This window comes from Diachasmimorpha longicaudata, chromosome 12 (genome assembly GCF_034640455.1).
Source record: "Diachasmimorpha longicaudata isolate KC_UGA_2023 chromosome 12, iyDiaLong2, whole genome shotgun sequence".
NCBI classification, from domain to species: domain Eukaryota; kingdom Metazoa; phylum Arthropoda; class Insecta; order Hymenoptera; family Braconidae; genus Diachasmimorpha; species Diachasmimorpha longicaudata.
This window is the reverse complement of record NC_087236.1, coordinates 3,389,378-3,411,183: the sequence shown is the minus strand read 5'-3', so window position 1 is coordinate 3,411,183 and position 21,806 is coordinate 3,389,378. Positions and strand designations below refer to the sequence as shown.

Below are 21,806 nucleotides of genomic sequence, written 5' to 3'. Positions count from 1 at the left end.
TCTCTTCGTTCAATGAGCCAGAGGATATCATCACATCTCGACCTTGAAAAAACCAGATTTGTCATTGCCGAGATGAATCCACACACAACTCTCCATAATTAGATGATGTATAAATTCCGAATGAGTTCATACCCCCGTATTTTCCATTTCACCACAAAAATGTAAAAAGAAAACGTGAATAACAAATGTCCAGCATTAGAAAATCTGGGAAAACCAGAAATCCCTCGTCAAAAGAAAATTAGAAATCTTAATAACTCCAACTCAGTCATTTTTTACCCGAAGAATGTTATTGTTGAGACGATAATGTCTCTGATTTCACGGTAACGAAATAGATTTTTCATGTCAGTGGAGCAGACGAGTGAGGAAGAGATTTCTTAAATTGTTCGTGGGAATCCGACTGGATGGTAAAAAAAAAGGAAATAAATAAGTGTAATTTCTCATGATTATTCGACTGTAATTTTTTTTTCCTTTCTGCAGTGAATTACATGCGCTGGAAATGCAGATTTTGAAACAACCGATTGAATTTACGATGCAGATGAACAGTTAGCAATTGGTACACCTGAACAGTCCACCTACCTCCATCTCTCCTTCGCCTCTCGTAATCTGTAATTACGAACCATTAAAATTCATGTTAAAGTGTTTTCACAGGTTCGGCGAGGGGAAGAAGATAGATTTATAATTTTAGTACGTAAGTTTTGTTGTGTAACGGGTACGAGTCCGACTCGGTGGCGGAGGGAATTTTTATAACTGTCACTGTAGCACTGAAGTAAGTCGTCATGTGTTATTCCAGAGGTGATCACACGTGAGACGGAGAATTGTTAAATTCTTGGTAAAGGTCAGGTGATGCTTCCGATGGTGGTTGGGTCATGGCGTAAACATTTACTCGGGAGAAGTATGTATGTATGTATGTATGTTATGAAAATTAATTGTTTGAATTTGCTTAACATTGAAGGTTAGAGTGATACGGAGGGGCGGGGAGACACGAAAGGTGGGGGGAGCAGAGATCTTGTCCTAAACCCTTGTCGAGGATTTTAACGCGACAAATTATGGGAAATACTCCACTCAAGCAATTGAGCAAAGGTATTTGTTGAGGAAAATCCTCCGAAATGTTAGTTTTTAGGAGTGTGAATAAGTCTTTCCCGTTTTTTTCAAATTTTGAGCCTTTATTGTGAAAAAATGGTTACAAATGAATTATTGAAAGTATTGGCCATCGTTTTCTTGCGTTTGACACGAATCTTCATCAAGCAAAGTCGCCAATTCTTGATCTTCAAAGATTTGCGGCCGCCCGGAACGCTCCTTGTCTTCCACGTCGAAATCACCACTTTTGAAGCGTCGAAACCATCCGCGAACACTTGAATCATCGACACAACCTTCTCCATAAGCTTCCTGAAGCAATCGATGCGCCTCGGCAGCAGATTTCTTCAAATTGAACCAATAAAGTGAAACTTCCCGCAAATGACGTCGACTCGGCTCAAATTTCGACATTTTCACGATATCAAAAATTTATGATGCGAAAAAATTTCAACTAATGTGTTAGTGTAGAATTGTTGACAGATGAATAAGCTTTGATTATGACATATGTAACCATTGAATACTCGCACAGTATTGGTGGGGGCATCTCTTACAAAAAACGGGAAAGACTTATTCACACACCTAATATCTATTTTCCGAAAAAATGTAGGTTCCAGCACAACTAAGGACTCTTTCAAAGATGAGTTTTTTGGGTAATCTTTCCACCTAGCTGTCGTAAGGCTCATGTGGAAGAGCTGTGTCGCGCAGCTTTACGACTTGATCTGTTGCCAGCCGTGAGCCAAAAAAGAGGTTTTCTCTCCAACAGTTTAAATCATAGCTCAAACGTGGGAGGTTCCAGTTCAAATTTCCCATCTTCGGACGGTGGAACAATAGAACGAGAGGGACGGGCCTCATTTTCATCAATGAAAATTATTCATTTTTTTAGTTGACAGAGGAAACCTCCCTCTATCCAAAAAATTCTCTCCACCAATGGTTCCAAAGCTTCAGTCTCTCAAATAAACTGTTGGAAGACAGTTCCTTTTAACATTTTTCTTGCTTTTTCTCACCTAATGTCCAACTAGTGTCGTCTTAGAATAGTTTTGATAAACAGAAACAGAGAAGAAAAAGAAAAAAAAATGAGAGAACAAGGGCCTTCTGTTGAATGGGTCCAGAGTGTGATAACTTTGGTCACTAAGGGTTGGTTCCTCTGGAGACATCGTAGGAGAAAGATATACCTTCTCCGTGCGATAATAAGAATTAAAGTTTATAAGCAAATCTGTTGCGCCTTTTGGTGACACAACAAATTTTTGTCAGTTAATAATTAACTAGGTTTGTTAAGGTTCAATGTTTTTCATTCAATAACGGATAACCTGATGTTTAAGTAGAATTTTTCTTTTATTCACAAACACACATATTTTGTAATAAACTTTTACACTTTATAATTTTTTAATGATTTTACATGGAAGATTTTAATTTGTTTTTTTACGAACGATCTTCACATGATGGGTATGTTGAGGCTGATATTGACTGTTCTAAATTTGGAACATATCTCGGTTTTTGGCAAATTTTTAGAAGTCTAAGGTGGAAATTTGGGATGTCGAATTTGATCAATGCTTGGGTTGCAAAATATAACACGAATTTTCATTGGCGAATTAGGAAATGAGGGTGGAGATTGTGTATAAGGGGAGGGTCTGTTTTGGGACTCGACTGTTCGAGTAGGAGGGTAAGGCTGAGTGCAATTAAAATGTCTCACGGAGGAAATTGATTTAATGAGATCAGGGTTTTCTACGACGACAACGATTGTAATAAACAGTTATTTGGAAGACTGAAATTTGTGGATTTTTGGAAGTAAACAAAACTGATGAATGAGAAAAGCGACTGAGACTAGGCTGGAAGAGATGGTAATTTTAATGTGTCCCATTGGTAAATGAGTTTGCACAGATGTGGAGAAATTTGTTGACGACAATAGGCGACGACTACAAAACGATAATAAAGTTTTAAGACGCAGAAATATTCAAATACTTCTCGAAGTAAAAATGTAATAAAAGACTTGACTGATGGATTTTTCCGAGTAGATATTCGATAATAATAATTAATACATTTAACAAAATTCAAACTTGTTTCTCCGTTGAACATAAAAAATGTTTCGATTCGGAACAACATCGATTGATATTATTTAGTAAATTCCTATCCATAATCCAATAGACATTAATTTTGAATTAAACATTGAATTGTGTAAAGGCTGTGGAACCCGTTGTTCTGCATGTACCACTGCGGTAACATGACGTGTCCCATTTGACATGTAATTGTCGTCGCATGTGCCACCCATTTACCCCGAATTACTGTTCAAGGTACAGGAAAATACTTTATTATGTAATGTCATTATATAAATGATAACTTTCTTTCAGAATTCAATTTAGAGATTCACCAGCGACTTCTCCATCTCGACGATCATTTTACTTCCTGGGAGCGACTGAGAAAATTCAATAAATTTCTCGCAATATGTTATGGAGAATATGGAAAGTAGAGAAAGGAACGAAATTCACGGTATGTCATTGGGATGTTTGAATGGCAATTTAACAGTCTTCAGATTATTTTTTCTCATCAGCATTGAATAAAAACAGATGTCGATATCGGCGAAACGAAATTGCCAGTTGAATGGGTCAGTGGGTCGTCCCCATGTGGACATGTGCGTCGCCACTCGTCAAGTTGAGTTATTTACTCTCTTTCTCGTACCTCCTAATGACATCAGATTGACACACAGCCTCTCTTTTTCAGGAGTTCAGACTTGACAGCGACTTTGGTGAGATCTCTCTTTCCAGGACCGGTCTCTAGAGTGATTCTGTAATGGGCGAATAGGATCACTGAATTCAAGGAATTTCTCGTCGCCAGATGGGGAAAAATTATTTTTGCCAAATTTCCATTTACTTTTTCTATTAATTTACAGTGATGTGCTTCGTGTGATGGGTTATTTACACTGGTATTAACGTTACACTTGTTATTTTAAATTTTTCCTGTGGGTTTTAAGATTTTTAAGGTGAAAAGGGAAATAACTTTTAGTATTAATAAAAGACTCTTAGAATTTAGAACAATGATTTTCTGCCAGTTGAATAAGTTCGTTGTGGCACGTAAAGTTGAGCCTCTTTATTTATTTTGGTTCTTTTATAGTTTTTTTTAGTGTTAATAATTTAGTGTGAAGTGTCTGGAGGAATTGATTGACGTTTGTTCCGAATCGATACATTTTTTATGTTCAACGGGGAAAACAAGTTTTGAATTTTTGTTAAATTTATTAATTATTCTCATCGAATATCTACTTGAAAAAATCCATCAGTTACGTCTTTTATTGAGGTTTTTACTTCGGGAAGCATTTGAATTTTTTTAGCAGTGAACTTTAATATCGTTTTATGGTCATCTCCTATTGTAGTTTACAATTTTCTCCACATCTGTGCAAACTCATTTCCTAATGGTACACATTTAAAATTGCCATCCCTTTCAGCCTAATTCCTGTCCCTTTTCTAATTTCTCAGTTTTTGTTTAATTCCAAAAATAAACCAGTTTTCTCGGTGAGACATTTTTATTGGACTCAGCCTTATCCTCCTACTCTTGCAGTCGGGTCCCAAAACAGACCCTCCCCTCATACACAATCTCCACCCTCATCTCCCACCAATTTCCTAAATTTCCACTGTTGTATACCCCTATATTTTACGCTATATTTTATATTAACATTACTATTTTCCACTCATTTATTCATTTTTCCACTTATTTATTTTCCTTGGGGCATACCCCAACTGCGTCTGTCATTTGGAGTCATAAACTTTTTCTTGTTTTTTTTCCCCTCAATAAAGGTTTTTCAAATAGTAAGAATTCAGTCTCTGGACAATGGTCCTATAGGTTAGTCGTGCATTCCTTGTGCCAATAATAAAGAGTTCAAGTTAAGGGGGGGGGGGGGGTATGGGATAAAATTTTTTTTAAAATGATTTTTTTTTTTATTTCTCAAATCGAATGTACAACTATTGAAGAATGTTGTCTCAAAATTTCAGCTCATTCGGAGTTAAACTGACTGAGATATGACGTTAAACACCGAACCCCATCGAAAACCGTTAAGCGCGTCGAGCAGGTAGTCGGTTTTCTTGCCCAAAACTATGAACGCGTTTTTCTCGAAACGCCTTTTTTGAAGTCGGTGTCCACGATAACTCAAAAAGTTATGCACCGATCGTATTGAAATTTTGCACACTTGTGCAACATAGAATTGACTCCCAGTCAACGGTCCCATTTTATTTATTTTTTGCTTCTATTCGATTTTACAGCCACAAAATGGCGCATTTTTAGGGCTAAAAACGTACTTTTACCTTCACCGACCGTTGAAAAAATGAAAAAAAAAATTTTCTTTTAAAAGGGCAACGTTGGCTGGGAGATATACTTCTAAAGAACTAATTTTTTTTTATCCCATGTGTTTCGGATGATTCTACAATCTTATATCCGGGACACCGCAATGTGCGGAATTCCGTTGAGTGCCTACTTCAAGTGGCTGCAACTTCGTTGATTTTCGACATTTTGTTGTCTAGAAATTTGAAAACATATTTGAAATGTCACTGAATAATATGATAATAAAACTATTCAAAAATATTCAGTAGTTTTCTCAAAAAAAATTTTTCAAAAACGCTTTTTTTTTGGCCCGTTATCCCATACCTCCCCTTAAAGTAATTGATTGTGTTGCTACATTTATTTATCTAATTTTAGCCAAATCCCAATAGGGGAAAAATCCAAACTACAACAGATACCAAACAATATACATTCAACAAGATAAATTTCGTAAATTCTACTATATTTTTTTCTCAGTACACCATTATAGATCATTTCCACCCACAATTAGAGAAACGTGCAAATGAAGGATTAGAGAGTTTTCATTTAGAAGAAAAAAATCGTTTCACTATTTCTAATTTCCTTAAAAACATGATAATTGGCTCTCAAGATTTTTTTTCTCCATTGAAATGGGACGTAAATTCCGGGCATCGCGAGACCACACCACGACTGTGTGTACTATTTTGCATTCCAATCTCTCGCACCTTCTACTGAGTAAAAAACGATTCACCTTCTTTTCTGCATTTTTTTTTCTGCCAGTGCACGACTTTAGAAATAACCGGAGAGCATTCCCATGCCTTTTCTCGCTTCACTCCGCCGGAGAATGATGGTTTTTAAATAACGATCGTCAAGAGTGTTTATCACTGTCCCGTGACTAAACACTGTCTTTAGGAGACAGTTGTAATTGCTAACACTATTTACGTTTATAAATACACTTTTCCATTTTATTTTTACTGCTTGTAAACCTTTTTTTCCACTTTAAATGTGACAAATGAGTCTTAGTCCAGGTGTCAGGGGCTTTTTGAGTCGAAAAATGACTTCGATCATGTCCTACAGGATATGTTCCAGTGTAGCACTGTAGCGGCTCGCTGCATACCATCTGAGGGTTGACTACGTGACGTCACTCACAGGAGCTCAGTGGCTTACACACACACACACGCATCCAGAGGAATTCGTCGCACACCTCTGGACAATACCCAATCGTCACGATTGAGTAGTTTATCGGTGTCTCACCTGTCGACACTATTCCATTAAGGGGTTACTCTCATGTGAACGCATACATTTTCCCACTTTTTAGGAATTTTTCTTTTATGCGACAACAAAAAATTCAATCATTTTAATTTTTTAATATATTTTTATTTGTATTTTGAAATGTACAAAAAATTTTTTTTTCATTTCTTACATTTTTAACATGTATTTTTGTAAAGTCAAAGTAGTCCCCAACAAAAAAAGGTAGTTCACTGGTCGAGGTGATAGCGGGTGTTCATGTTGTCTGAGATAAAAAAATCGAATGGATTATTATTCAGTAGATCTGCGGCTGTCGTCCCTACCAAATATAATCAATTTCATTAAAAAAAAATAAAAAATATCGAACTTCAAAAAAAAATCACGAAAATCTTGTTCTTTTTCGTTAAAAATTGTCTAAAAAAAATATGAAAATATTTTCGAAAATAAACAATTCTGGTAGGGACGATAACTATAAATGAGTAGAAGAACATATGTAAATTTTAAAGCAATCGGTTGAATACTTTTTTTTCTAGGACCATGACAGTTTCAGAAAATGATGATTCGAGAAAAATGCGTTTAATGTTTAAAGCCTGGTAGACAGTCGCTTACGACACGTCGGCGACTATGAGCTGTAACTTATCAAATATTATGTATTTCGGTCTGAATTTTTCACAGCATATTTTCAATAGGTTTTACTGTCATAATATATAAAAAAAATCGATTTTTCGAAGTGATCACATGAGAGTAACCCCTTAAGGCGGTATTCTGGTCTAGAAGCCTAAATTTTAACCATTTTTCAAACTAAGATTAAAAAAATGAAAAACATTTTTACTATCCATTTTTTTATATGTTATTTATTGGTATTTCAACAATATAAAAAAAATACAAAAAAAAAATCCAAAACTCGGCAAATTACAGGCCGGTGTAGTGGGGGCCTAAAAAAAAACGGTGCACCCTGGTTGAGATAATTCCACCCCTTTCAGTGATCGGAAACAAAGAATTTTGAGAAATTGTCAATCAGTAAAGATGTCGCTACCGAGTAGACCTTAGCAACAAAAAAAAAAAAATTCACAAAATGGCGCCGACTTGAAAAAAAATTTTTTTACCCTCTTTTTTTGACCTTTTCGAATTTTTAAAAAATACTCAAAATTGAAATTTCTCAAAATCCAGGGCTCACTCGATAGAGAGGTATATAAAGCAGATTTACACCAAATTACAAACAAATCGGTCGGGTAGAACTTGAGATATCATGACAACCATTTCGAAAAAAGTAGTTTCGAGAAAAACGCGTTGAAGTGTGATTCGCTTCACTCGCCGGGTTTAAATGACGCCTCACAAAATCTTCTGTATCTCCGAAAATAATTCGAATTTTGAAAAATCCTTTTAAGGACATATTCTTAAAGGTTTAAACTTTGAAAATATGCAAAAAAATGAATTTTTTCGAATTTCTAGACCAAAATACCGCCTTAAGGTTTTCTGGAATTAAAACCTGTAGAATTGACTAACGCTTCGGCGAAATAAATATATTAATTGATTATTTGCGTGTGGACGATGCGTATTCTCCCACCAAATTAAAACCGCGAATCCTATACCAGGACATGTCCCACAGGACATGATTAAAGTCTTCAGACGAATGTTCAGATTGACAATGGGCGTTATCAATTAATTTTTTTTAGAGAGGCAGCGAGGCGGTAATGGTTGGTGGGAGCTCCTTTTTGTTCCCGAGTCCGAGCTTTCGCAAACTCTAATTTTGAAGTAGAGCGGGAAAAAATTAGTGAGACGTTTAGCTGTGTTGTGCGGCTTTGTAGCTGTAAAAATTCCAAACAAGCAATGTCTGTTGAAATTTTTCATTGGCAGCAGCTATTATTGACGCAATTATGTTCGTTGGTGGGTGAAAAATGTTAAATTTATGATTTTAGATTTTTCTTTAGACAGTCCGAAGTGTCGTGGACCTGATTCTTACCGGAAATGCATTTTTTGTCTTCTCTTGCCATAGTGTTATAACTGTGAAATTAATCCCAGATTTCTTACAATTTTTTATCGTGTGACAATTATTATCTGAAATTTCATGAGATTTCGTCATCGGAAATGTGGAAGGAGAAATTATTTACAAATCAAGGGATAATGGTCATTCGAGTTCAGTTGTTTCATCGGTGATGATACGACATAATGATTATTTCATGTAGAAAAATATTTCTTTGATATTCAAGAAATCTTCAGGGACATCATCGCAAGATCTTCGGAAGATCTCTCTGGCGACCGTGAAAAATTGTTTAAACGATTTTTATAAAGATAATTGTGGTTTAGAGATATCTTTGAAGGTTGTTGAACAAATCGTATTTATTAAATTTTAATTGGAAGCCAGGTTAATAAATGAATAGACGTTTAAGTAAGAGTAATTGAATTATATTTTAGGAAGATGTGTTCACACTTCGGGAGCAGTCGTCGAACTGACAAACGATCTCGATGTCTCAAAAACCAAAGCATCGTCATCATGGTTTCTTTCTTTCCATGAACAAAGATATCTGGAGTAAACGTTTGGTGGAACTGAACTGACCCTCATCTGCATTTAAAATTCACAATTTTTTTACTGTTAGATGTAATTCTAATCCGTTGGTCTTTCCGAAGATTCCCAACCACGATATTACGCAAAGACAATTTTTTCTCAGCCTCGGCAATAAACTATTACCTCATTCCACGATTCACCTCGTCACCGATCCCAAGAAAACTCGTATTCCCCCATTTCAAATGTCATTTTTCCAAAACAAATTATCGTTTTGAGCATAAAATTTCTGGCAATTGAATTTAACGCGATGATGATACATAATCCGATGTTGAGAATATTGCGGTTGTGGCGATGTACTAATACTAGGCGATGAAATACAGATACATACGATTAGAATAACGGGAGACACAAACGCCTGAGAAGCGATGTCGCTGCGGTGATTTCACCGCGAATGCGAAACCTCTCGACTCATCGTCTCTCTTAATTCTCATGGTTTTTGCTGTTTGATTCAACTGTTTCATTTGAATGTCAGGTGCATGAACTCATCGGTCTTGGAAGTTGTTTCCTGTAAATGATGCCCAAAAAAATAAAAACAAAAAATGGAACAAAAACAGAATCGGTTTTTGTTAATGTTTAATTTTTGGGGATTTCCTGAAGTACAAAATTCACTCTTTCTCATATGGAAATATGTTCTACAGTTTTACTGCGGTAGGGCCCCGAATATATAAAAAAAATATGTGCATAAAATTTATGCACGACAGAAGTGGAACTTCTTAGCCATAGATTGTTACAAAATTTTGACTGAATTTTTTTGTGATAATTTTCGGACATTTTTATTGAGCCACACAGGAAGATTTCAGAACATTTTGTTATTGAAAATTCGGGATTTCGTGGAGAAACCAAATAGAATAGTCAATTTCTGTTCCATATTTCCCTGAAAATGAACAGAAAATAAGGAAATTGCTGTCAATGCATTTTTTAATTCGGGGAACAGTGACACCGAAGCCCATTTAGGACAAAAAAACAGGAAATTTACGATTTCATTGAAAAATCAAGGAAATTGATCACATATAATACCACAAGTGCTTCAAAATTATCGAGTATTTCCCGATAGATTCGTTGCAAACAAATTAAGGAGTAAAGTTTTTCAGGTTAAAAAATCACGAGCGCGAAGCGCGAGTGATTTTTCTGGAAAACTTGACAAGCTTATTTGTTTGTAGGGAACCTTGAGGGAAATATCAGATAATTTCGAAGTTCGAGTGGTATTCGGGGGATTATTTTTTCCATCCAAATGTTGGCCGATAGAATTGCACCATGAGACATAATTTTCAACGAATTGCCATTTAATCTGTCAGATACAATTGAGGGTTACTTCATCATTTGTTTTTTTTTTATATAGGCAACATGCAAAATTTCCAGTGAAATTTCCAAGAATTTCCGCTGAAATACCGTGTTGGCTATACAAAATAGCGTCGAATGGTGCAATCCTATTGACCAATATTTGGATGGGAAAAATAATCTCCAATATTCATATTAGAGTATATATTTAAATAAATTACGAAATTCTCATTTTCGTACCGCTTAAAATTCGGGAATTTTACTGAAGGATAAGTTAGACCGAAGATTTCATGATTTTCAAATGTGTAAAAAGCATTTGATGCCACTGAATCGGCAATTCCCAGTGAACTATCCCGATATTAATAAAAAGGTTTTATTAGTATTGTTCATCATATTAACAAAATGAGCCATGTTCCTACTCCGAATCTATCGCGTTTTCGTTTCTCTCCCATGTGTCTGTCCGTCTGACTGCCCCACCACGCACGCCATCCCCTCCCTTTTCCTGTCGCTTTTTCGTTACATACGATATTGGAATTACAGCCCAACGAGCGCAAAGAAGTTTCACTTCAAAAGTAGGAGAAGTTTTATTACTCGTTTTTCTGAGTAACATTTGGCGACCAGAAGTGGCGATGAGATGATAAACGAAAACCTTTTTGGGGGTGGAAATATTCTGGTCCCAAAGGCCCAAAATAAGGCTCTACTCTCTTTAAGTTTAGTCTCTCTCTCGAGAATCCGTAGAGCAACGTACCTCTTGACTAGAGTAGAGTCACGAATTATTTTTAGAGAATAAACAATAGTGAGTGATATTGAAAAGAGCAAAAACAATACGATCATATCACAGACCTGTATAAGTTTATATTTATTATACTATGAGGTAATTGTTGCTTGGAGAGGCTGTCTGTGTGGTCTTACGACGAAAACTCCAGTTTATGTTTATTAAATAATATAAAGAAATCGTTGTATTTATTGAGAGAAAGAAACCATGATGACGATGCTTTGGTTTTTGAGATTTCAAAATCGTTTGTCAGTTCGACGACTGCTCTCGAAGTGTGAACACATAATCGTAAAATAAAATTGCTCTTAATTAAACGTCTATTTTTCATTAACCTGGCTTTCAATTAAAATCTAATAAGTGAAAATACAGCCTGAAGTGTTATTTATTTTAATCCCATAATCCAATAGTTAAAAACCATTTTAATTAATGGGTTTTGTTAAAAGATCGGTGAAAAACATATTTCCACGTGTTGTGATGTTAAAAAAAAATGAAACCATTATTATCATTTTAGGGAATTGAAAAAGAAGTGAAGCGGTACATTGAACTCATTATTAATTTTTATTAATGGAGAGCACTGGTGGTGGGGGTATCCCATAAATTTCGCCCACGAGGAGAAAAGTCGCTGAAAAATTCCCGTGCCGAGAACTAAAGGTGGAAAATGCTCGAATACTGGAATGCGTTTTATTAACCCATAAAAATTCCTATCAATACTATAAATTTTGCCGTATATTTTGTAATTAATGGTAAGTGGGTCCGTAACATGTACGAAACAGCTCTATAAAATTTGAAGGTCTATCATTTTTTATTTGAGTTTCAATGAATAATTAACAGAAATCCTGTGAAAGTTTTTATTTAGATCAGTTTATTTTATTGGGCCTTCCGGCATTTTTCACTGCGATGTACAGCCATTTTTGGTTCACTCATTGTGATTGGTTAACGATGAGCGCCGAATATATCCGATTACTGCCGACGTTGGACTCCGTCATGGCACCTGCTGCATCAGCCATTTGGCGTCCATCTTCCCTTCGCTCATTAGACTTCGAATTTTCACCAGTTTCACGTCTAGTTTCTACTGTTACCAGTTTTAAATTGTTGATTCTTCAATTTTTATAAGGGAATAGTATTCCGTCGTGGATGAGCTCTTTTTATTCGTCTTAAAATTATTCGCAATCTTGGGGAACATGAAATCGCTAATATTGAAAAAAATACCTAACCTGTTAATTTCTAGAAAACATCTGTCTGTCCGCTCAAACGAGTTATTGCATATACTCTTTCAAATTCCCAAAATGTTCGGGTTTTATTAATAAATGTCAAACCTTACCTTAACCTTACCCCATCCTATCGCAACGAATAATTTTAGTACGGTTAAAATTTTAAGGTTCCATTTTCTCTAGAGTCTTGGAGAATCCCCGAAAGGTCCTCTTCACGAAGATGAAAAACGCGACTTTCGTCATGGTCCGCGCTTTCTTCCAAGAGGACCTGAATTTTTTAACTTGTTTGTGTATTTTGTTGTTGCTCTAACCTCGCGGTATTATAGATAGACTTCCCCGTCGATAATAATAATTTCGTGTTTGATATCCAGACATGATAAAATAATTTCTTAGAGATTCTTGATTTTTAGTCGAAATAAAGTAAAAACAGGTGGAAAGTAATATTACAACGATTTTCTCATTGACAACTCCTATTTTTAATTCTTCCCACAATCAACTCTTCAATATCCCGATGTGCGTGTTTTGTCTCCAACAAATCTATTTTTGTTCATGGTCTAATTGTATTTAAGTATAATTTATTGTTCTCCAGAAAAGGAGAATATTCTAAATTACCAGACATTTTGGAGAGTGAAAGAAGAGAGAGGACGCGAATAACTGCAATTGCAATCCTTTTTCTCCATCCGTCTAATCCGGCAATTCGAAAGAAAATCACGACTTAGTAGTTTGGACAAAGCTGCTGGTCATATGCGAAAAATCTTGTTCCCAAAACTCATCAGCTCTTCAGCAATTCACTATTTTTTTGTCAATTCTAAAATCGCGCGCGAAGACCAACAACCTCCGAACCTATCATTTATGACGGGAAACTCCCCAACTTTACTAGCACCCATACGCCGAACACACTTTCAGAAGGATCTGGCCAGTAATTTATAACCTCGATAATGTCAAATTTCTGTCGTTCTTCAAATCACACCCTCTCTACTCCCACCATCAATAGATCACATCAATAAGTTCGAGGGCTCTTGGCCCACCAATCAGAAAAACTACAAATAATTGTTGTACAGCAAATTCTCTCCTCTTTCTTCGGACACTCTCACGAGAAAAATGAAAAGATCAAGTTAGTTCGTTTTTGGAAGTGAAGTTGGAGTGACATCTTAAGTTTTGTATCTCTCAATTGTAGGTAAAAGCCGTGTTCAATAAAAAATAACATTTTAGAACTTTGTGCAACCCAGTGTCAGTGTAATTTGATTATCTCTATTAGTTTCCCTCATCAATTAACTTCCCTCTCACGCAGTTTTTATTAATCGAGTGACAAAACAACACCCGGAGACACTTCAGTGAAAGAATCACATCTCGAGTGATAATAATTCGGTAGCTCGAGTGTATCAACCCTGAGTTGGTACAGTGCGAGTAAACAAATAACATATTTTAGGCCGACTGTCACAGACTTTTAAATAAAAAACCATCGAATTCCAGATTTCACTGAAAATCCAGCAGTTTCAAAATTTAAAATCCCTCGATATGTGTTGGATTTTTCCATGAAATAAATAGAGAACAAAATTCAATCTTATTCTTTTTTGATTGTTTATATTTATATTGAACAACATTTTTATAGACTGGAATTCTGAGAAGTGTGAGGTATGAAGTTTAGGTTTGATTTTAAGTACTTAGACAAAGTGGAATGGATACGACTCTTTGGGAACATGTGACTAGAAGGACCAGGGTGTTGTTTCCCTTTGTAGATTTAGTTAGTTCCTCTGAGGAATCGGTACAGAGCGGATGTGTCTTCCGAGCACAATTACTTGAGTTACATAATAAAGAAAGAAAATAATTTAAATTACTTAAAGAATTATCATTTCTAATAATCCATTTCCAATAATATGACAATTCTTCAATTAATTTGAATTTTATGATTCCAGAATTCCAGCATTTCAACTGTAATGCAGCTCTCAACTAAACAAACTAGAGATGAACGCTAACAACGTCGAGTCGTAATTTGTTCAATAGAGTCTGACAGACCGGATAAATTACGAGTTCGCTGTCTTGAATATTGTCATCCGTTAATGTACTTTCCTTCAGCATTTAGAAATGGAAATTTCCCCGGCTTTCCCGTGACACTCTTTCCACAGCCGACAATTAACTTCCTGCATTCCACAGTTCTACACTAAAAATGCAGTTTTATCGCTTCTAAAGATGAAACCCCACTGCGGAGTCAGTTGGATTGCTGGAAATGGAATGAGAAATATGATGAAAATTTTCCGTTGATCGAGAACAACGGGAACTTCCGACAAGGGGCATCCGTTTTTCCATCACGTACCGCTGACTGTAGATAGCCACGGGGTCATGGCATTGCATTTACGTTGGTGCCTATTGAAGGTAGACAGCACTGAAATTCATACTCAACACTCCAGGGACGTATCACTGATCGTAAATTTTCTATTTCATTCTGGAAGAGAATCTCAAGTATTCGAATCTGAAAGACGATTACAAGTTAATCTTAACTGGTCATGTGACATATCATCAGAGCAAGATTTTCAATCCCATTATTTTTTGGAGTAAAATTTTCATTTTTCGCTTCAGATTTTAATTAGAAGCCAGGTTAATTTTAAATGGACCTGTTACGGTGGTGATCAGTTTACATTTAAATATTATAATTAATAAATTTAATATGAAATTAATTAATTTAATTCAGTTCATATTTCACATTGAGTTATATGTAAGAAAAACAAGCGCAGAAAATAATAATTTGTAAAATATATTCAGCGAGAAAAATGTTCAGCACAACTCAATGTACCCACCAGAGTCGTTGACCCCTCATTGGTTAATTGTCCAAAAATTTGGCGATTGACAAGAACTGTCGAATTATCGCGGGCTATCCGTGGCTGACATGAGCAAAATTTTAGTACCACCTCATCATATAAACTTTTATCACATTTTGGGACAGAAATGCGGTCGCAATGACGTGATCTACTTTTATCGGATGATGTTGGAAAATTAGAAGACAGCTCTTCTGTTTATCTTCAAAAATCAGTCAACAAGATTCATTATGTGTTTGAAAGGGTCTCCAGAAAAGGACTAACTTATGATCTGTTGTGCTAGGACCTTGAAAGCGTTGTAATCCTTACCACACGTGGAATTCAAAGGAAATTCTGTCTTGGATTCCCGTAATAAATTCAAAACACAGAAGTTATATCTAAATAAAAACTGATATTTATTAGGAAATTCGCTCAACGTGTAAATATTGTGACTACAGATTTATGTATTCAAAGAAATTTCTGATCTTAGAATGGACTCAGTGCTCTCGGTGATGTTCGGGATCTAACTGATTAACAAGAATAATGTTGGAGTACTCAGTTCCTTACCTGAGGACACGAGGAGGAAATAGAGGGCATGGAAGGAAGCATGGCTATTTTTTGGGGATGCAGATGCTAGCTTTTAGTAAATGGGAAATGGAGAAAATTCGTAGTGGCGCCAGGGTTTATGATAGGATTAAGAGTTGCGCCAGACGTAGTTGGGGTATGCCTCAAGCAATAAATGAATGGGAGATAGAAATATTAATGTAAAATACAAAGTGAAATATAGGGGTATACCACATCTGTCCTCTGGAGTCATAAACGTGAGCATTCAGTCTCTAGACACCGGTCCTATAGGTTAGTCGTGCCTTCCTCGTGACAATAACAAAGCGTTCCATTTAAAGTAATTCATTGTGTTGCTACATTTATTTATAAATGATGAACTAATTTTATGAGAAATTTCTCCTCGTATAGTTATTTAATTACTCAAAAGAGAGGACTTTAACTTACAACTCAGGGAATAACTGTCGCGGTGAGTCTCCAGCAGTCGATACAATTTCAATGAGTATGAGAATGGAGGGGGGTGGGGACAGCCCATCGGGTCACTGCCATCGAGAACTCAACCAGGTTCGCCCTTTATGGGAGAAAGGGATCTAGAGTTTCTCGTCTACTTGGGTTTGTTCATGCGGTACAAATACGGCACGCGAAATACATGTGGGATATATGTGAAAAAATGTTAATTTGGTAGATATATTTCATATGTTTTTTAATGATAAAATTATATTTTCGAGGTGTATATAAAATTTATTTTGTGAAATATATGTAAATTGATCAAAAATGCCGTTCGTCCCATATATACTACATATGTAGAATATACATATCTAACATATATGTCACATTTTTTTATATGTAGCATATATGGGGTATATCATTTTTGGTACAGCAATTTTGGTTAATTTACATATATTTTAAAACACAAATCTCATATATGCCTCAACTATGTAATTTTATCATTGAAAAATATACGAAATATATCTGTCTGATTTATATTATGTCACATATGTTACACATATATTTCGCATACCGTATTTTTGACTGCTTTTATATGGCATATGATTCAGATTGCTTCTTCACAAATTAATAATCAAAATTGATTCCAGCCAAGTTGTAAATTTGGTTGGTTTGCTGATGCAAAATCAATTCATTGGGAAATGTGATACGCCGATTCGGTTCTTTGTATCACTTGGGTTAACGAGGATAGGAAGGAATGTGAGACGATTGATAAGAAATGCTTTATATTAAAGTAAAATACCGGATGCACTTGGGATTTTAATTACAATGTTGTTTCACTCACTGTTCATTCTCAACTGTCTGAATATTTCGTGTAAAATTTGTTAGTGGAAAATTGCAAGGTGGAAGGGGAAGAGGGAGTACGCAGAAGGGATCAGTGAATTTTAGGATTAGGACAATTTTCAGAGAGACATTTTGAGGATTAGTCCAATTGTTGTCAGAATCATTAAGAGAGTAGACCGACGGTCGGGCGAAAAAATAATCCCTTGTTGTGAAGAGAAAAACTTGTCGAGAATGGGAAGATTTTAGTTAATGGAGAATTTATGGCTAAATAGCTCTATGAAATTAGAAGACTTTTTTTTTTGGTTTTTATTTCCCAAGATGCGCCGAGACATAAATAAATGGGAAATATTAATTTCGGGTATTGGCCCGCAACACAGATATATGCAAAATACATTTCCACATCTGTTTGCTTCCGTGCGGAATACTGAGTTCTTTAACGCTTTAAGTTACTGAATGGCGGAGTTATTATTATATCAAGTAAATGATTGAGTTTGTTGTAGTATTTGATTGACATGTTACAGTGGTGATTCCAGTTTTTCGACTGATTTGCATTGCGTTTCGATGACTGTACTAGACCTAACCTAATACTTGACCCGGAAAAGCCCGATGAATTTCGTTATTGGCCGATCTACTCGAGCTTCAACCTAGTTAAAGTCAGTTGCGTTACAAACAGGATTTTTTTATGGAAATTTTCATCAGTTAGAAAAGAGATTTTTTGATATTTTTTCGTGAGATCAGTTGTTGATGAGATAAATGCACTGTTTCATCGTCAACGCAAAGAAGGAGAATTTAAAGATAAATTTTCATTTTTTCGGTGACGTCATAGCCATTAGAACAACAGAAAAGAGGAGAACGAAAGACAGAGGGAGGAGGAATCTTCCATCAGAAATTACTATCGAAGAACGTTCAATCTGAGAAATTAAAGAAAGAGCACGTTGCATCAATAAAATAAATGTTTTAAACTTTTACTGGACATTTTTGGGGAAAATTCGCCTTCACATAAATTATGGATTTGTCAGCCTTTGGGTGTCCAGAATGGTTTGAAAATTCCCGAAATCAGTTTATTGCTCAGTTTGTCAATTCGGGAAGGGACATATGGTGACAAAAACAAGGGCCACCTCCGAGGACTCTCTGCTTTTCCAAAAATTTTACCAAAAAGGAAAGAGAAGATCAGTTCCTGTGGAAACCTCGTGGAAGACAGAGTAATTTTCGTGATCCTCATTCGAGTTGAAAGACGATGAAAATATCTCCATTCGTTAAATTTACAAAGTGTTAGTGTAGATTCTTGCCTACTCGTCACTCGGCATAAACAAAATAAATTAAACAGACTTTTTTTATTTATAAGTGACTGGTGTACAATAAATTAAAATTAATTGACTCTGGTCAAATTTAAGTGTGATATGTTCTTGGTATTTACAATACAATTCAGTCACCCTACATTCCACCAATCAGTTCACCCCTTTTCAATAACTAAGTACAAGTGTAATAATCAAGTCCAAACACGTAATTCAACCGACATCGAATTTTTGTCAAAATCTAGACAGTAATAGATCAACATCTCGAGTGATATTAGATTGATAGCTCGAGTGCACTACGGTTAACGTGGTACCTGCACAATTATCGAAATGTTAGGTTTTAACATTACGGTTTAGCACTTGGCAACTACAATAAATTCTAAATAAGTTTAAGTTAAATTTGATAGACGATTGAAAAGAATTTAGCCATTAAAACATCTTCTAAGAATATAAATACAGATTAGCAAACAAAATAAAACGTCTTTTTCATTTTTTCTAGTACTTTATTGTGCCCCAAATTGAACTATTAATACATTCGACCTTCTGTATTAATCGGAAACTCCTGTTTTATATCTTTCGTGGAATTAGAACCGAAAAATAATGAAAATAACATATGCTCCCACGGGAATATCATAAAATTATCATCAGTTCTACCATCACCTTTCCGATATTTTGATCACTGAGTGCATTGACGCAATTGTGACGTGCATGAAGTAATAATGTTCCGCACGGTTGCGATGATGTTCATCAGCGAGTAAAGGGAGACGACGACAACACTCAGCGAACGACTCGAGCGGGTCAAGTCCAGATTTTAATCATTTACATGTTTTCATTTTTCAATAGAACGGTCCGTTGTCATTTTCCATTGACACAGCCAATGGATCACCATGAAATCTAGTGAAAAGTACTGAAAGTCGGTAGTTATGCAATACATTTTTTGAAATCAAAATTTATTTTGCTCAGCTAAAAATTAATAATTATGATTTTTAGATGTTGATTAATTTGTTGTTAATTTTACTGAACAGCAAAAATCTGCAATGACTTTTGGAATAATATTGAGATGCTCGGTAGGGCATCCGTCGAGAAAAAGTTTTGATTCTGAGTGTCCAGCCCGAACTTAACCGACTCAGGCCGAGTGCTACCGGGTATCTGTATATGACGCAACCCCTCCCCCCAAAGCTGTGAATGATTTTTAATAATTATCTCGAGCGGGGGAATATGCATTAGAATATTGCTATTAGTTACACTATATAAATTGTTTATGCTCTTTTCAAGGACATGTTTCATGTTTTTTGAATCTATAGTTGAGAAAATACGGTGCCATATTCGCATTATAAAATTGTTAGAATTAATTTGTGGCGTTGGCAGCACTGACCCACCTGAATAGAGGCCTCCAATGCACGTACGACCTTGAAGTATTACCAACAGTGGATTTGAATATGTTGTGAACATTCGAAAAAGTCAAATAGAAAATCCGACTCTATTCAATTGAATTTTAAATTAAATTTGAAAAAACAAAGTCCATGAAATATGAAAACTGTTTTTGTATTTTGACAAAAATCGATGAAATCTGTTGAAAAAAAAATTAAAAAAAAATTTTTGTCAAAATAGCGCCAAGAAAATGTTTTGGGTAATGCTTTGTCTTTAAATAAAGAATAAATAATTAGAAATAAAAAAGAGCGCCAAACGAAAGTTTGAATTTCGTGAGTTTCAGCGTGTAAAAAATGATTTTTCTCCAAATAGCAATTTTTAAAATTGAAAATCATCAAATCTGTTTGTCAAAATAAAATTTGAAAATCTATTGAAGTAGAAATTTTTTTTTTTTCAATGTTTTTGGTAATGGATTTTATGATAGACTGGAATGACTGATGACTCACAACAATGATCAATAACTGAACTGAAAAATACCTCGACTTCGCAATTCCAATCCCCGCTAATTCGACAGAGTTCACAAAATTATTCATCAATTTGATACTTCGATAATGCTCCCTCAACCCGTAATTTGTGCTTCAATGATTCACAATGTGTACCCCGGTAATTGCTGTGCCAGAATAGAAGTTTATTTCATCACCTGTTTCATTAATTTTGTAATAGCAGTTTGTTTACATGAGTTGCTCAATAAGCTCATCAGTGATGAATCAATCTTACTTGAGCGCTTCTCACTTCCATCAATAGCTTCTCATGCAGAGAGAAAGCCTGACATTCTCTCGTATATGAAATACTTCTACGTAATGGAAATTAAGACAATGGTTTTCAACAATTATTCGAAATCTTTACTGTCTTTTGCTACCGAATGCAGAGAGACAAAAATTAAATAAAAATTACATATTTTTTCCGTAATTCTGAGAGATCTAGCTGAGGAAGATTTTAGGGAATTTCTTCGAAACATTTTCGTAATTTTTCGTCATTTTTATTGAAAAGTTCTATGAAAAATTGTGGTACCATCAATGAAAATAAAATTAAAGAAATTACGGTGTCGCCAATAAAAATTTCTATGGAAAGTTGCAATATAGGACGATACGTCATTTATTTAAAAATTTTATGTGACAATTAAATTCGAAAGGGCTACAGTCTAAATTTGGCAAAATGCGAGTGTTTTTTTTTATGATTCAACATCGTACTTTTCATTTTAGTACGCAGTATAAACACAGTTTAAAATCGATGAAGACAAATATTTTCAATAATGCTAATGTATCAACTCAGGGGTGACACACTCGAGCTACCAAATTAATGTCACTTGAGATGTGATTCTTTCACTGAAGTGTCTCCGGGTGTTGTTTTGTCACTCGATTAATAAAAACTGCGTGAGAGGAAAGTTAATTGATAAGGAAAACTAATAGAGATAATCAAATTACACTGACACTGGGTCGCACAAAGTTCTAAAATGTTATTTTTTATTGACCACGACTTTTGCCTGCAATTGAGAGATACAAAATTCAAGATGTCACTCCAACTTCACTTCCAAAAACGAACTAACTTGATCTTTTCTTTTTTCTCGTGAGAGTGTCCGAAGAAGGAGGCGGTAATTTGCTGTACAACAATTTTTTGTCGTTTTTCTGATTGTCGGGCCAAGAGCCCTCGAACTCATTGGTGTGATCTATTGATAGTGGGAGTAGAGAGGGTGTCATTTGAAGAACGGCAGAAATTTGACATTTTCGAGGTTATAAATTCCTGGTCAGATCCTTCTGAAAGTGTGGTCGGCGTATGGGTGCTAGTAAAGTTGGGGAGTTTCCCTCCATAAATGACGGGTTCCAAGGTTGTTGGTCTTTGCGCGCGATTTTAGAGTTGGCAAAAAAATAGTGAATTGCTGAAGAGCTGATGAGTTTTGGGGAATAAGATTTTTCGCAGATGACCAGCAGCTTTGTCCAAACTACTAGGTCGTGATTTTCTCTGGAATTGCCGGATTAGACGGATGAATAAAAAAGGATTAAAATTGCA

General features: G+C 35.4%; 1 long non-coding RNA gene across 1 annotated transcript; it reads left to right on the top strand.

Moving 5' to 3' along the window:
• The first annotated feature begins 486 nt into the window (after positions 1-486).
• On the top strand, positions 487-3,925 carry LOC135168184 (uncharacterized). The gene is made up of 4 exons (XR_010300009.1): positions 487-900; positions 3,420-3,558; positions 3,636-3,719; positions 3,790-3,925. It is a non-coding gene; the product is annotated as an uncharacterized LOC135168184 (long non-coding RNA).
• The last annotated feature ends 17,881 nt before the right edge of the window (positions 3,926-21,806 follow it).